This window comes from Amphiura filiformis, chromosome 9 (assembly GCF_039555335.1).
Source record: "Amphiura filiformis chromosome 9, Afil_fr2py, whole genome shotgun sequence".
NCBI lineage: Eukaryota > Metazoa > Echinodermata > Ophiuroidea > Amphilepidida > Amphiuridae > Amphiura > Amphiura filiformis.
Window position 1 is genome coordinate 23,519,877 of NC_092636.1, and position 16,163 is coordinate 23,536,039.

Below are 16,163 nucleotides of genomic sequence, written 5' to 3' on the forward strand. Positions count from 1 at the left end.
TTTTGTCATCACTAAATTTTTATTTTTTGTCATCACTAAATCTCTCGTGAATTATTTATTCCCTGCTTCCGAAATGATTTTGCTGCCAGTTTTCACTTTGAAGGACACTAGTAAAATATTTAGAGAAAAATTCTGAAGTACAATGTTACCAAATGAATTTTTTTCGGATTCTTGGTTCACAAACATGGGTTAAATTTCATAACATGCGCGGGTGACGGGAAACAGGAAATCAAGTTTCAAGGGCCTTATAGGAAAATGAGGGGAAAATGAGGAAACAAAATAGTGCCTTCCCTGACTGATAACCTTCACCTGAATTATCAAGTTCTAGAAGTTTAATAACTAAAAGGACATCTAACCTTGAAAGATATGCCCAATAGAAACTGTGTAAAACAATTAGCAATAAGCAATAACAACTAATAGTAATTGTTTTTGTAGTGTTGTCATTAAACTTGTCAATGACTAACCAATATTTCACCATTGAAAGCTCTGAAAATGCAACGCTACATTTTGGATGGCGCTTATTTTTTACCTGGTTTACCTAGGGGTGTTTATTAGAGACAAATTTATGTATGTTATAAAAGGGTCCTAAGGCGTTCAATCTAGTAGCTTTTCTGATGCAGTAAATGTATTGTAAGTCTACACAGGACTTGTAGTCTTCCAGCTATTTCACTGTATCAACCTCTATCTGTCACTTCAATATTGATGGTACCTTTTTAGCAAATTGAAAATACCCTGGGTGGGCGCTTATTGGAGCATGTGCGCTTACTGGAACGAATAAGGTACCCAAATTCTTATTTTTTGTCATCACTAAATCTATCATGAATTTTCATGACATAACCATATTGGCAACATAATGCAAATTCTTATCTATGGTGCAAGATGTTGCGGGTTCAAACCCTGGCGGTGTATAGTATGCTCTCATGGAAAAATTTAGTTAGCTTGAAATACCCCTGAACAAGGAACTCACTGCTAATTTGTCTCGTTGTAACCCGTACGAAACTTGGGGAGCTGATCCTGGTTGCGATGGTTATTTGTGGAATGTCTAGGGTGTGCGCATTACATAATCTATTTCCTCTCCTTCCTATATAAGCTCCTTGATCATCATCATCACCATAATCATCATCATCACTACCATTGTCAAAGGAATACATTTCTTAAATCACGTTTTTAAACTTCGAGTCTAGTATGCCACCAAAAAATATCAACTACCAGATAAGGCTCAAATGAAAATAAAGTAAAAAAAAAATTGTTTTAGATAATGATTTGGAAATTCAAAATCATATTTCCAACACAAAGTGAATTTCTTTGAAGTTTAAAAAAAAAGTGGATATAATTACATCCGAAATGAAAGAATTTGGTGTTGTAAGTTTACGCCGGGTGTAACTCAAAATGTGAACACGACTATAGTGGTCAGCGACAACCTGTAAAGTGTGCTGATCGAGGCTTGTGGATCAACGTCTAGGCGTTGTACCTGTGCGTAGCGCACTATAAATCACTGCGCTTTTTTTAATTTTATTTTTTTATGGTGGTCAATGCTGTCACTCAACGTTTCAGATGCAAGTCAATCCCAAATAACCATAAAGAGCATTGTTTAAAAGCATACACAGTCTCTACTGCCTAGATGGTTTAAGATGGTAGACCCACTTGTATTATAAAGACCCTATTTTCCAGCTTGATTCTGTGCATAATTTCTACTGGCACTCAATACTTATGCGAGGGGGGTTGCTGTTTGCTGTTTTTGATACCCCAAACAAGATACAAGTTTGCGTATCACGCACAAATGTTAAAAATTACCCTTTTTAAAAAAAGTTGGCACTTTATTTTGTTTGTGGGTGATATACAACTTGCCCCCCCAGTTTCCCCTAGTAAAAATATAAGAATTACGAAAGTTCCACTTTTTATGCAATTTTGCTGATTTTACCCGCCCTGAAATTTCACTTTGCCACTGACTGTAACCTCTGCATGCCCTCTTACAACACTGCTGTAGAATGCCCATCTTTACCCTCTAAAGTGTTTGCTTCATCAATATTGGCAATATCCGTTAAAGAGTCTGTCTTTCTGTACACATTGCCATAAATTTCACCGCAAGAAAAGGTAAATCTAGATTCTCCTGTCAAAAATCAAAGACTTAAGTTGTGTTCACATTGCCGGACATGCGCCTGGCGGAACTTGGTCGGCGCAAGTTGCTAGGAGTAGCGGTAGGCACTGCTAGGAGTAGTGGCAGTGTGAACGATGTCAGCGTAAGTTTCGTCAGGCTTACGTCCGACGATTTACTGCTGACAAAATTCAGGAGTAGCGAGCTGGGTGTAATCTCCGCCAGGCGTAAGTTGCAATGTGAACGCAACTACGCCTGGCACCCGGTGTAAGTTTGCCCTTTTGTTGGTCGGAACTAAGAAATTACATATCGCGTCCGGTTAAAACAGGTCACAGAAACACTGGTGAAACTGGTCGGCGTAGTGCTAGGAGTAGGCTATGTGTGGATACGCGGTACATGTAGGAGTAGCAAAAATATTTGTGGAATTTTTATCAATGTCAGCGTAAGTGTACGCCAGGTGTAACTCAAAATGTGAACACGACATTACAGGAGTTAAGTGATCACTACCTGGTGAATGTGTATAAAAGGAAGGGGGCAGTCTGGCCAGGCCAGGGTGTTGGTCGGACACTAAGGTCTCAAGGGGCTTCTATCTAGAGCATATAGAGCTATATAGTGACAAGCAAAGTAATACAGGGGCTTCTATATAGAGCTGTATGGTGACATGCATGGTAATACATATTAATTGAATATGTTTGTTCTAAACCTGTGGTGACTACCTACAACATGCTCATCTATCAAGGCACAGTTCTTTAACATAATTTGTACATTCATTGAATGAATTTTGACAATTTGGGTACAAAAACTCATACTCCGCAACTTGAGGTCAAATTTTGCACTATGATTGTTTAATTGAAGTTATCGAACTATGGCATTGGGGTTGAGGCCATTGTGGTCCATAGTGCTAGCTACCGTTACACATCCTCTACTGTTTGGCCAGCTACCCAATTCAAATTCGGATTTGAGGTGAAATTTTTGCATACAACATGCACAATGCCCTGTGGCTGCGCCACTAGGGGAGGGGGTATGTCAGCATCTTCCCCCACACACTTTTAGCAGCCATTTTGCGCAAGATTTTGGCCCCCTCCCCCAAAAAAAACCTCACTTTGCCTCCCCATGCCTCAGAAAAATATGTTGTCTCACCTCAAAAAACACATTTTCTTTTTTTTTTTTACAACTTATCACTGTAGTGATCTGTTTTACATTAACATTTGACCAATTTTATTGATGAGGCACACTAAAAAGGGTGGGGTCTAGCCCGGACGCTTAGCAGTGGCATAGCATGGGTCATCATATTGGGGGGCACCAACCATGATTGGGGGCACTGGGTCTGAGTGGGGGGCACAAGCGGTAAATTGGCAATTTTCCTATGGGATTTTGCACTAAATTTTACAATTGATTGGGGGCCGTGCCCCTATGACGCTACGCCACTGAAGCTTAGACAGTTAGCACTTAACAAATTTTGTAGAAGGGGCTATTATAAGGGTGCAAATTAGGTCAAATATGGGGTTATTTTTCTTTCACCTTATTTCACCTTCAAATTTGGGGAAAAATCCACTAGCAATGAGCCAAATGTCATTCTACATGTAATTCATAACCTCATTAATAAACGCGATGCGTGCGATCCAATCATATTTTATTATTTGTGAAAACGCGAACGCAAATCGAGGTCATTAATATCTCACAATTGACCGCAAAATGCGTATTTGTTCCAATGTCGCACACAATTGACTTCTGCGTGCGCAGTATTGTGCGTCCAACGAACTGCGCGCGCGCTGGCTGCCGTATTTGGATTGCGCGCTACCATATTTGCACAGATTCTGATACGCACTTTTGTCATTGGTCGTTTTGTTTTAGCCTGATCGATTTTGGGAAAGGGAAGATGTAAGAATTGTTTATTTTTACAAACTTTTGAGGAAAATTTTGTGTTATTTTATTAATTTTAAAGATCAAAGTGACGGTTATGATTGAGGTTAATAACTTTGCATCGGTTATATATCGGGCATTGTGAAAAATCTAAACATTTTGCTTTGGACCTCGGGATATTCCTCGGTTCCAAAGGCAAAATGTTTAGATTTTTCTAATGCCTCCTCCAAATAACCGATGCGATTATTAACCTCTAATAATATACTTGGCACAATTTGTGAACCATGCATTCCAATTTTGTTGTGCAAAACATCTTTCCTAAACTGGCAAACTTGACCTACTTAAATTTGCAAATAACCTAATTATTATATTGTTGCCAAATATATTTTTAATGGTTTTGTGCTTGACTTGGTAATATAGGGCATAGATAATGATTATGCAGAATGCAGACACAAACAAATCTGTACCAACTTGCCAGGTCATTATTAGTTTAGTAAGTTTAGTGGGTCAAATCATTTCAGAAGCAAATTGCACTGTGCCCCAATGCGAAGTGTGAATATTTTTTCACTTAAAGTATACTATTCAAGCCTAAAATTAAGGTAACATTGTGTATTTACTGTGCCAATTTTCAATTTTACATTATTGGAGGGAGTTAGGTAGGGTTGAAATTTTCTTTTGGGGGTTGGTTTTAAGGAGGGGGGGGGGGTTAGTTAGCAAACCAACTCATTTGGAGAGTGCATCCCCCTAACCCTCCCCCATTGTAAAGAACATTTCATCACGTACATCACATATTGCACAGCCTCTGGTTAAACAAAGCTATTTCTGGTACAGAGAAGCAAAAGTTCTAAAACCACAAAGTTGGTTTTTCTCTTTCAACATTTCAAGTTACAGTTTACTTCCTTTATCATGTATCCACATATGAAATAAACTTCATGAACTACTCAGTCATTAATTGATGAAATAAGCTTAACTCTCTCCATGCGAGTGTCTACTACAGATGATAAGTTTAAAAAACATCCACTATTGGGCAGCGCGGTCACTGCACACTAGACTTTCGCGATTAGTGAGTCGTCTTTCTTGCGCCATATGAGATACTGAGATAGTGATCATAAAATAAATTTTTAAAAAAGTTTCAAAAACATTTTTAAAAATTCACAAATTTCAAAATTGGAAATTTTCATGACCATATTTGGAATCAGCATGAAAAATGTATTAAAACGAGTACAAACAAGCCTAGTATTGGTTCAGTGGTTCTTAAGATAGCTCTTGATATTTTGAGAAAATATCTCAAAACTTGGGACTTTTTATGTTGAAACCTATGGCGAGCACAAAACCGAGTTTTAAAACCACTCACCTTGTTTGAAACCTGAGAAGAACCATTTAGTGATCACAAATTGATTGCAGTGCCGCAAATTCCTGCATGCATTCAGCAGTGTCCAAATCTGGCAAAAATATATCATAAGCATAAATTAAACCACTAACTGTTTAAACATAAAAAAAAGCTTTTTTTCTTCTGGATAAGAATTATTTTCTTTCATCATATACAAAATGCATGCATGGACCTATTTATCAAATTTCTAACCTGCAAGAAAAAAGCTGTTGCATGCAAGAAAAAAATTCTTACCCAGAAGTAAAAAGCTTGTGCACTTAAATGTATTTTTTTTTTGTATTTTCAGAATTTTAGAATTTTTTTTAATTTTTAAAATTAAGTGAAAGGGTTCTCCTTCCTATAATTAGCTATAAAAATTGCCATTTTGATGAGATGAGGCTAAAGTAATTATATTAATGCATACTAAACATGCTAATATAGGTATGATTTTGGGGTTCCCTTTTGGGGGTTGGGGGCAAGGCTAGTTGGGCTTGGGTGGGTTTGTAAACATGTAGTAAGGTTTGGGAAGGGGTTCGAGTTTGTGTAAGGGTAGGAAAAACATTAAAACTTTAAAAATAATTTTTTTTTTACATACGGTACATTTACACGGTTAACCGACCGGATTGTGGTCCATTTAAACGGTTAGACAAATAACTGTGAACTTACACCCCTATTCTAAAATTATGAAGTTTTCTGATGTCTATTTTCTTATGTATTTTATTGTTTATTTACTCTATATTTTTGCCTTTGTCTCAATTTCAAATATGCTGCCTCATGCCTAAATGGGCCACATTGTGTCACAAATGACAGCAACTCCTAGGAAACACATCCAGCATCCCATCACTGACACCTGGTAGAACAAGACAGCAGCATGAAAAATAGCGCTAGCACTTATGACTCAAAACTGTACAGGGACGGATGGTATATTATGCGGAAGGACCGGGGAAGGACAAGGTTCTTTATTCAAAAGAGCTGGTTCATATAGCTGGCCAGAACTTTTGAGATAGATAAAATTTCCAGGGTCTATGGAGGATAGGATATTGACTTGACTTACTTTCTACACTAACTGAGCAGCACATGATTATGATTCTGTGCACCAATAAAGAATTTACCAGAGTGAAAAAAATACATCAAAAGTTTATCATGATTTACTGGACAGGGTTTCAAATCCGACACAAACCCGTGAAGAACCAGTTTGCCTGAAGATTCGTGCTGGATTAAACTAGGAGAACCAAAATTGGTTTGCCTAAGCTAGAGTGGCAAGTTTTCCGTGCAGGGTTCGGTTTTTGCCGGCAAAAACCTGTTTTTGCCGACAAAGTGGCAATAACTGGCAAAAACCTGTTTTTGCCAGTTTTTGCCTGGTTTAAACCGGCAAAAATGGCAAAAACTGGCAAAAACTCATTTATAGTCACTCAAATGTTAACAAGTGCACAGAAAGCTCATAAACAGTAAACATATATCTTTTAATGAATCATTCAACTTATTTTTGTCTCATCAAGTCCTTAAAATGAAAATATTTTGAATTTGATGTACCACATTTCAGGAAATGGAAATTAATTTTTTAATGTAATAATTCGTTTTGAGATCAAAAATCGGAACTTTAAATCACTTTTTTAGTTTTTGCCATTTTTGCCGGCAAAAACTGTTTTTGCCAAGCGGTTAAAACCGCGGTTAAAACCATGGTTTTTTCCACCTGCGGCAAAAACCTGCGAACCCTGTTTCCGTGTCACGGAAACACGGATAAATTCACAGAATTTAAGAAAAAAACGGAAAACATGGAAATTCACGGAAAACATGTTTTTCCCCTGAAAAAAATAAAAATGAAGAACAAATAATGAGATGTGAGGTTGAAATATTGAAAATGAAGTCCGTCTTCAAAGATATCAGGCTTAAAACAACTAAAAAGATAATGCAAGTAACTTCTTTTTACCCCGAATGTGAACACGGAATTGAAATTAAATCATGGAATTTAGTATTTAAAACCATGCACGGAAAATCGCGAATTCGGTATTTTAAATCACGGAAAACTTGCCACCATAGCCTAAGCTTCCAAGTCTCAGATCACATGATGTGTTATATTTTACCTTTCTCTACTACAATGGATGAACAGAAATACGATTTAATACTCTAATAAATCTAAGAATATAAATCTGTGTAACATTAAATGTGGTGGGGAAAAAAGGCAAAGTTTTCTTCATTTTAGCTGACAATTTATTGTACGATCACGATCGGAATTCGGAAAGCCAGTGATGCATGTACTTTCAATGTTTATATACCGTACTTGACAGGGTTCAAATTCAGTCAATTTTTTTGCACAGCTGTTTGTGCTACGGTATGCAAAAACATGTTTGTATAGCAGTTTCCAAAAACAAGAGCACCAATGGTACTGTGGCTCTGTGCTTTTTGGTGACAGTGAAAGTCGAATGTGCAACAGGTGAAATCATTTGAGTATATGTGACACATTACATTCAATGGGTACATCTGGTCGGATGGTAGCTATCTCATTTGCAGAGCATACAATGATACATCAATTAATTTTGGGAATTACTATTTAGCCACATGGATCTGACCCAAAAGAATCCTGAACTTGCTAAGCATAGCGAGTGGAGCTCTTTTCCAGCACAGCCGGGGGTCCGAGGCCCGCTTAAGGGTCCCCGGTGGGGTCCAGAGGGTTCCTGCACATTTAGCACCACAGGAAAGGCCATTTCAGTGGGTAAAAAGAACATTTCAAAGCTCCTGGCTTGTTCTACACTTTTAATAAAAAGTGCTTCCTTCTTCCAAAAAACATGCTTTAAAGTTTCGAGTTTCCTATACTTTTATGCACAAGAGATACTCTTAAGAAATGTTTTTTGGCTTTATTACACAACCAATATGGCTGATGTTGATATATGTGAAGCAGATTAATAAGGCAATAATTAACCATTTTTGTGCTTGGCATCCACTGCCTCCCCCACCCCCACCAACTGGCACCCCATCCTGGGCCTTGACGGTCAGTGTGCTTTTGGTTAAAATTTCAGGACGACAAACATTTTAGAAGATTTAGCACCCCAAAAGAGACCATTTTTGACATAAAAACCTGTTTTCGACTTTTTTGAAAAAATGCTCCCTTCATCCTAAAAAAGTGGTTTTAAATGTTCAATTTCCCATACTTTTGTACACGAGAGACATTCTTCAAAATTTTATTTTGGCCTAATAACATGGCCTACATGACTGAAATTGATATATATAATGCGCAATATAAAAGCAATGATTCATCACATTTTTGACCCCCCCCTTCGGGTATGCGAGAGGGGGCCCACATGGCGGGGGGGTCGTAAATGCCATTCCTTTTGATTTCTCTCAAAATTTAGCTCATGATTGAGCTGTGCAATAATTATGAGCCCGGGGGGTAAAATTTCCGAACGGCTCACCAAAAATCGCTTGTCCCCCCTCGGCCTGCCAAAATCACTTGCCCCCCCCTCCCGGCCCCCCAAAAATTCTTTGCCCCCCCCCCCCTTGAACAGGCCAAATTTTTTGGACCCCAAATTCCAAACTTTAAATGGTCTAGATGTATGTTGCGAGCGCAGCGAGCAGGAAAATTTGCATATTTAAGCGTTCCGTACCGTATTCCTGAGCCATTTTAGAGTGTTTTATTAAAAAGGCGCCCGTGAATGCGTGCCAAAAATCGCTTGCCCCCCCTCTCGGCTTGCCAAAATTGCTTACCCCCCCCTTCGGCTCGCCAAAATGTCTTGCCCCCCCAATTTTACCCTCCCCCAGGGCTCATAATTATTGCACAGCCCCTAAATATTGCAGAGCCTAGAGCAGAATACTTTGCCTAGAGTAAAACATGAAACTTTGCAACTTGCAATCAATGATTTCTGAAACCACTAATTTCAGTCACATTTGAATTTAATAATTATTATTATGTTCATCATCTAACATTATTTTGAACTTTTCTATTTAATACTGCCACCCCCAGACACCCCCCCTTATGACCTTGAATTATTCATTCATAACTGTGACGACCTTGAGACCATCCAATCAGAACAGATCAGAATCGATTAATACGCCAAAAGGTCATGACCTCCTGCTTGTAAACAAAACAAGCAAGCTGCAGTCCAAAATCATGGCGAGATCGGGGACCATCGACGTACATGTAACATCGATCAAATAAACCTTGGTCTTGAATTTCTTAAGAAGTTCTGGCCTAAAAACCATGTTATTTTTCAAGAGAAAACATATCAATCTTTGATATTCTGAATTATAAAATTGTTGTGCAAAGTGGAACATCATTAATTTAGACTGCTTTTGCTATGGAAAAATACGGAAGTTGTTCAATTTTGCGAAGTGGGGTAAAGTAAAATCTCATTGAAAATATAATTTTTCCTCAAAATAATGTCCACAATATGATTAAATAGACTGTTTTTAACTATATTCTAACAAAACTATAATAAGTGTGATGAAATACGAACATTTTCAGCATGACTTTCGGTCCGTGTTTTTGCACAAATATATGGAGGTCATAAAAATATGTGACATGATCAAGGGGAATGAGTCACATGTCGACCCTGATAAAAATGAGGTTTAAATATGTTTCTAAAGAGGACAATTAGAGCTTTCAGAAACTGAAAACCTCATGTTGATACAACTTTTCTTTGCAAAGTTACATCAATTTATCAATCGCTGAAAACAATATAAAACAAAAGAATTTTAACACCTTTTTTGCCAATATCTCAAAATCAATATTAGCGACATCCGACTCATTTCCCTTGATCGTGTCACATATGTGCACTTGCGCAAGGAAAAATAGTCCACTAGGAAATTCATTTACCCGATTCATTAGTTCAGATTTATTCAAGATTTAGACATGTTCTTGACCATTTTTTGACATTCCTCAACCACTTCTTTATTTAAATTGTAAAGAAATAGTTAAGAAAAGTTATGAAATAGTAAATAACTTCCGAATCTGAACTGAATCTTACGAAATCACCCTCCGTTGGTTTCCGTCACATTCACGCAACTTAAATTATACAGACCAAAATAATCTCTACTTTTTACGGGTACCACAAAACAACTCGTTCATCGTGGCTTTTTTACCAAAAAATCATATTTTATCGACAGTATTTGAAATCCACCTGGAGTGCAATCAATTAAAAAATAAATAAGCAAAATTTAGAAACAAATTTCAAGACCACATATCAAAGAGACAAACATCCTTAGCATAAAAACCAACGCCCGAATTGGTTCTCTAATGGTTTGGGTCACTTAGGCTCTGCCTAGCTTCGCTCAGAGCCAAAAATGTGTAGCATTTGGCGATGTAATATTTGTGTTTGCGTAGCGAATCTACAACTTCTGTCATTGTCATCAAATCTCGGTATTCGCGCATCACACACATTTCCTCCCAAACTCACCTTGTTGCTATTAATAAAATATCAAATATATCCAAGAAAATACAGGTTGTATGTGTTCATCATTTATTTATCATCAATAAATTCATGTTTGTGCTGTATTTTATGCTTAAAAGCCATCAGAATTCACGATTGTTTTCAAGAAGTCAAAATTTATGTGTAATGTCGCCATTGACATTTCCCTCATTAATTATTCATGAGCTCATTATTGCGACATAGGGAGAGAAAGTGGGTATTTTGAAACCGGTATTCAGTAAACATAAACAATTTTTTTATGCGCAGTTGGCATACAGCTTCAGGGGGTATTGAAACTACTTGAAAACATCTCCTAGCAATGGTCAGAGGTCAGGTTTTTTGCTGATATCCGTTGATTTGACAGACGTAATTTTGCTATTGCAAGCCAAGAGCTTGACAGATTCGGGAACACCAAAATTAATACCTGGGGATTTACATTGCTAGCTTTGTGTCAAAATGCCAAAAAAATGCGATGTGGAATTTGGCTCGAAAATCGCGATGTGTTGGGGAACTTCTCAAATTTATGTATAGTACTTTTAGCTAGATGCATTTTGGAAAAGTGCATAGCAGTTGATGGAAATTGCATCGCATTTTGCGATGCGATACCGTCGAATTCGACCGCTGATACTTGACCATCCCATAGTAATCCAAATGTAGATTAAGATTGCTTCCCTGATTCTCCTGCTGAAATCATATCGTAGAATGGGAAGCAGCAACAATCCTCGATAAGGACACAAATGCTTTCAACAGACAGGAAGCAATCTACATTCGTAAAAAGGGGGCCAGCCCAAACCAATCAACCGTGACGAAGGTCTTGTATCTTTTGATCATGTATACGATCCACTGTTCAAAACAAAAACATTATCACTTTCGGGAAATGCCAACAAGCCATTTAAAAGCAGTGGACCAGGTCAGGGTCAGATTCAGAAGCCGCAATATCGTCTAGAATCTATACTATTAAAGAGGAACTTGCCGATAATCGATACTTTGAAGAGGAACTGATCGATTCATCGGTATCATCTCGGAGATTATAGATAAATTATAAATTAATAAATAGATAAATAAATAAGTTCTAGCATTTCCAGATGAATGGTAAATGCATAGATAGATAGATAAATTAATAAATACAAATAATTATTTGGATTTATTCGGTAGATCAACCAATGGTGGCCCGCTTATTTACGGTCCGTTGCTGCGTTGCTATACGCGGATTACGCACAGGTCGTGGCAACTTCCCGACGCGCTAATGGTAACAAAACTTCCAGTTTCATCTAAGACGGAAAATATCACATCTCTTAGACGGAACTAACAAATTAATGGCTGAGACAAAGGTGGTTTTAAGTTACGTATTTTGAAAATAAATGGTCCAAGTGATCTAATAATTTTGAAAGTGATATTAGTTTATCCGTTCGTGGTGACTTTCGACGGAGAGTGGGCATTATGCGGCATGGTAACCGCACCGGCTATAATAATAAATCAACTGCATTCGTTTATGCAAATTATGACTTTCGGAAACTACTTGTGTGATGACTTTCCGAAAATTTTAAATTCAAGGTAGGCCTAGGCATATATACGGTATTGGAAATTAATTTGAGTTTATTCGTTTGTCATGTTGTGATGAATTTCGATGGGGAGTGTGGGACATTATTAGCAGATTATAGCATGGTATAAAACCGCAACCGCTAAATATCCGTGGCGTAGATTTCTTTTTAACATTAGGGGAGGGATGAAAACATTTCTTGAAGTAGGCATATTAATAGTGAAGCCGGCATCTTTTGGCAACATTAACAATAGCGTAGATTTCTCTTGACATGGCATGGGGGATGGGTCCGTTTAAATCAATTTCTTGCAATAGGCCTACAGTGAAGCCAGCATCTTGGCGACAGAATAATTTATGGCAAGCTAATTAGTCCTACTGGTGAATTATATTGTGCAAAAGTGGAACAAATTAGCATCGAAGGCCGCAAAAATTGGCACTTTTTAGTTTGGCCAAAAATGAGGTTAATTTTGTCAGAAACCCACATCTATTATACATGTGTGAGCTTGGGGTGATTGTACGGACCCTTCACCTTATCAAAGCATTGGGGGGGGGGGGGTTATACCCACCCCAACACCGAATTTACGCTATGTAACTCAACCTTCTTGAAACCCAATGTTGCTATAGGCCTACTTGATGAAACAGAAACACATATAAAAAAAGAACGAGCGAAATAAATAAAGGAACCCACATACATGCGTCAACATGGAGGTGATTCAGTAGATCATGCCCCTTATCGAAATATTGAGGAATTTATTACTCATCCCAGGATTTATGCCTATGTAAAGAAAGAAGAAGGAAGGAAGGAAAAAAGGAAGGAAAGAGGGAAGGAAAGAGGGAAAGAACGAAAGAAAGAAAGAAAGAAAGAAAGAAAGAAAGAAAGAAAGAAAGAAAGAAAGAAAGAAAGAAAGAAAGAAAGAAAGAAAAAGAAACAACGGGAAAGCAAGAAAGAGAAAGGAAGAGAGAAACGAAAACAAAGAAGAAATAGACAGAAAGAAAGAAAGAAAAGAGAGAGAGAAGAGAGAGAGAAAGAAAGTGAACAAGCAAGAAAGAAAGAAAGAAGCGAGAAAGAGAAACTGAAAGAAAAAAGGGAAAGACAAAGAAAAAATAAGTAAAAAGGGGAAGGAAAGAAAGAAAGAAAGAAAGAAAGAAAGAGGGAAAGAAAGAAAGAAAGAAAGATAGAAAGAAAGGGAAAGAAAGAAAGAAAGAAAGAAAGAAAGAAAGGGAAAGCAAGAAAGAAAGTGAGGGAAAGCAAGAAAGAAAGGGAGGAAAGCAAGAAAGAAAGGGAGGGAAAGCAAGAAAGAAAGGGAGGGAAAGCAAGAAAGAAAGAACGGGAAAGCAAGAAAGAAAGAACGGGAAAGTAAGAAAGAAAGAAGGCAAAGTAGAAGCAACAAAAAGGGAGGGAAAGCAACAAAGAAAGGGAGGGAGAGCAAGAAAGAAGGAACGGGAAAGCAAGAAAGAAAGAACGGGAAAGCAAGAAAGAAAGCAAGAAAGAAAGAACGGGAAAGTAAGAAAGAAAGAACGCCGTTTGCAAAGTAGAGGCAACAAATGGTAGGCCTACCACATCACTAACCGCGTAATAATTGAGCTGTTAAAAGCGATACCAATTGACATGATTACCATTTCCATCGTTTATACTAACCGATCCCGTTTACTAACCGCTCCCATTTACTCATCTAGCGGGGGCCCGCGCGAAGCGCGGGTACCCGCTAGTATAATAATAAAAGACAAAGATAAAGACAATTTATCGCGTCTGACGTCACCTGTCAATCAAACTCGAGCACGGTTTGTTTACAAAGTGTCGTGATGATGACTTGCTGAACGCGGATTTATAACCGGCCGCCGTATTGTTAATTTTGCACCTTTCGACATGCAAACCATCTCAAAAGTTAGGTCTTTATAGTAGGAAACTTTCTTTGGTGAAGGCACCATATCCACAATGCCTAGAAAAGCTGCTTTTTGCCTTGTAAAAGTACGAACTTTTTCGCCATTTGCTGCTATTCCTTTTCTAGGTAACCTAGGCAAACCTTAGTTAACACATTTACTAGTCAGCGAATTCGCCGAGACCGGGCCCCAACACAATGCATATTTACATAGAAATTTGAATTTTTTTCGAGAATAGGTGGGTGAAGGAAACCTACATAAATATGTTTTCTATACTTCACTTGACCCAAATATATGATTTTTTATGGTGATAATCAAGTCGCACATGGAATTTTAGATGGATTTTGATAGCAGTTCCATTAAAAAAAGCTGCTATCGCCATGAGACTAAGATCTAGAAACACCCCGAAATGCCGTTTTGGGGAATTTTGCTAGCTGAATCTTTTTGATGAAAGTCAATCTTTGACAAGATGTAACTTTGCTACGGAAAGTGCTATGAAAAAAAAAAGGTTTTCAGTTTTGGCTTAGTTTACTCAAGGGCTTTAATTTGATATATAAAACGATGCAATTTGATGTCAAATTTGAATTCACCTAGTATACCTACCTTTTCTCCGATCAGCACCAGATCATAGATCGGTCTTCCTTTTACGCGCTGATTAACCTGTGTTAACCAATCAAGGATCATAATTGACAGTGACATCAGACGCGATAAATTGTTTTTATCTGTGTCTTTAATTATAGAGCTTGACATTCAAGAATTGCAACTTGCAAGCTTAGTGAGCTGAGCTGTGTACTGTACATGTACTGTAACTTGTAAGCCTAGTAAAAATCAAAATGTAAGCTTCCCTCTCAATCACATGACAGAAGAGATGACAAGTGCTTCACTCAACCCCAAGCGTCCACATCATACATAATATATTATAACTACCTTGTGATGGGATTCCAGCCCGTTTGGTACCACTGAAGATGACAATTTTCGCCTATTTCTGCGGTCCACTTTCACTTCGTTTGAATGGCATCTGTCACGCAATTTGCTGCTGGCAATCAGCTGATCAATGTACAGCGCGCCACCTCGAGTTTGCACATGGTTTTCATAGGTTATGATTTTTGTTCATAAGACTTCTCCATTTTCTGAAAGGGTGAAGGGTTTAAAATCAATTATAAAGTTGACTTTAAAAAATGAATTTAAGCTGGAAATTCGAATTTAGCACTTAAAGTTAATATACTCTATCAATTTTATTTGTCTATTATCCGTCAGTCTAATATTCTTATATTATTTATAACAGCATTTTAAGCCCCAGACGATCTCGTTAGTTAAGATTACATTAAATCCACCTATAAAACTTTTTGAACGAACCCAAAAGTTACTTCTTTAGTTAGACCATGGTAGGTTAGACGTCGTCCTGGCAGTATCATGTATGATAAACAAATCACAAGAAGGAATAATATTATTTTTTAAAAAAAAAAAAAAATATAAAAAATTGGTATAAAAATAAACGGAAAAAAAAGTTGGGAGAAAATTTTCACCATAAAACCAGTTTTATGAACATTGCAGTGTTGTAACAAATCACCAAAATTCGGGTTAAGTCAAGTCAGTTTAATGTTTTAGCTCAAGTCAAGTCACCCAAATCACTGTACAAATTCAATGGGATCAGGTCACTAAATATCACTCATTTACTTCATTTTACCTCAAGTCATAACTCATGATAACTCATGACTTGTTACAATACTGGAAAATGACACCACAAAGTTATCCCTGAAAATGATGCACCCTAAAATGCCGCACGTAGGCTATCTCCTTTCCACTAAGTGCCCTCCCCAGGGGTTGAGATTACAAACCCCGGTTACAAACCTGACTCTCTGTTGACTTATAGCCTATATAGGCCTACTATATAGGCCCCCTGTACAACAACCTTAAATTGACCCTTTATCAGCATTTAATATTTTTGGAACACGAGTTTTAGTATAAGATCATATGATCGGGAGGGCATATTATAGGCCTAGATCTCTCCCG

At 37.6% G+C, this 16,163-nt stretch overlaps 1 protein-coding gene across 1 annotated transcript in view; it reads right to left on the reverse strand.

Moving 5' to 3' along the window:
- LOC140160766 (SPRY domain-containing SOCS box protein 1-like) overlaps nt 1–15,174 on the reverse strand; it is a 71,520-nt gene extending 56,346 nt beyond the window's left edge. Inside the window, 2 exon segments of the mRNA XM_072184065.1 lie at nt 5,313–5,400; nt 15,078–15,174. The gene's annotated coding sequence lies outside the window, so the exon portion shown is untranslated.
- Nucleotides 15,175–16,163: the final 989 nt, after the last annotated feature.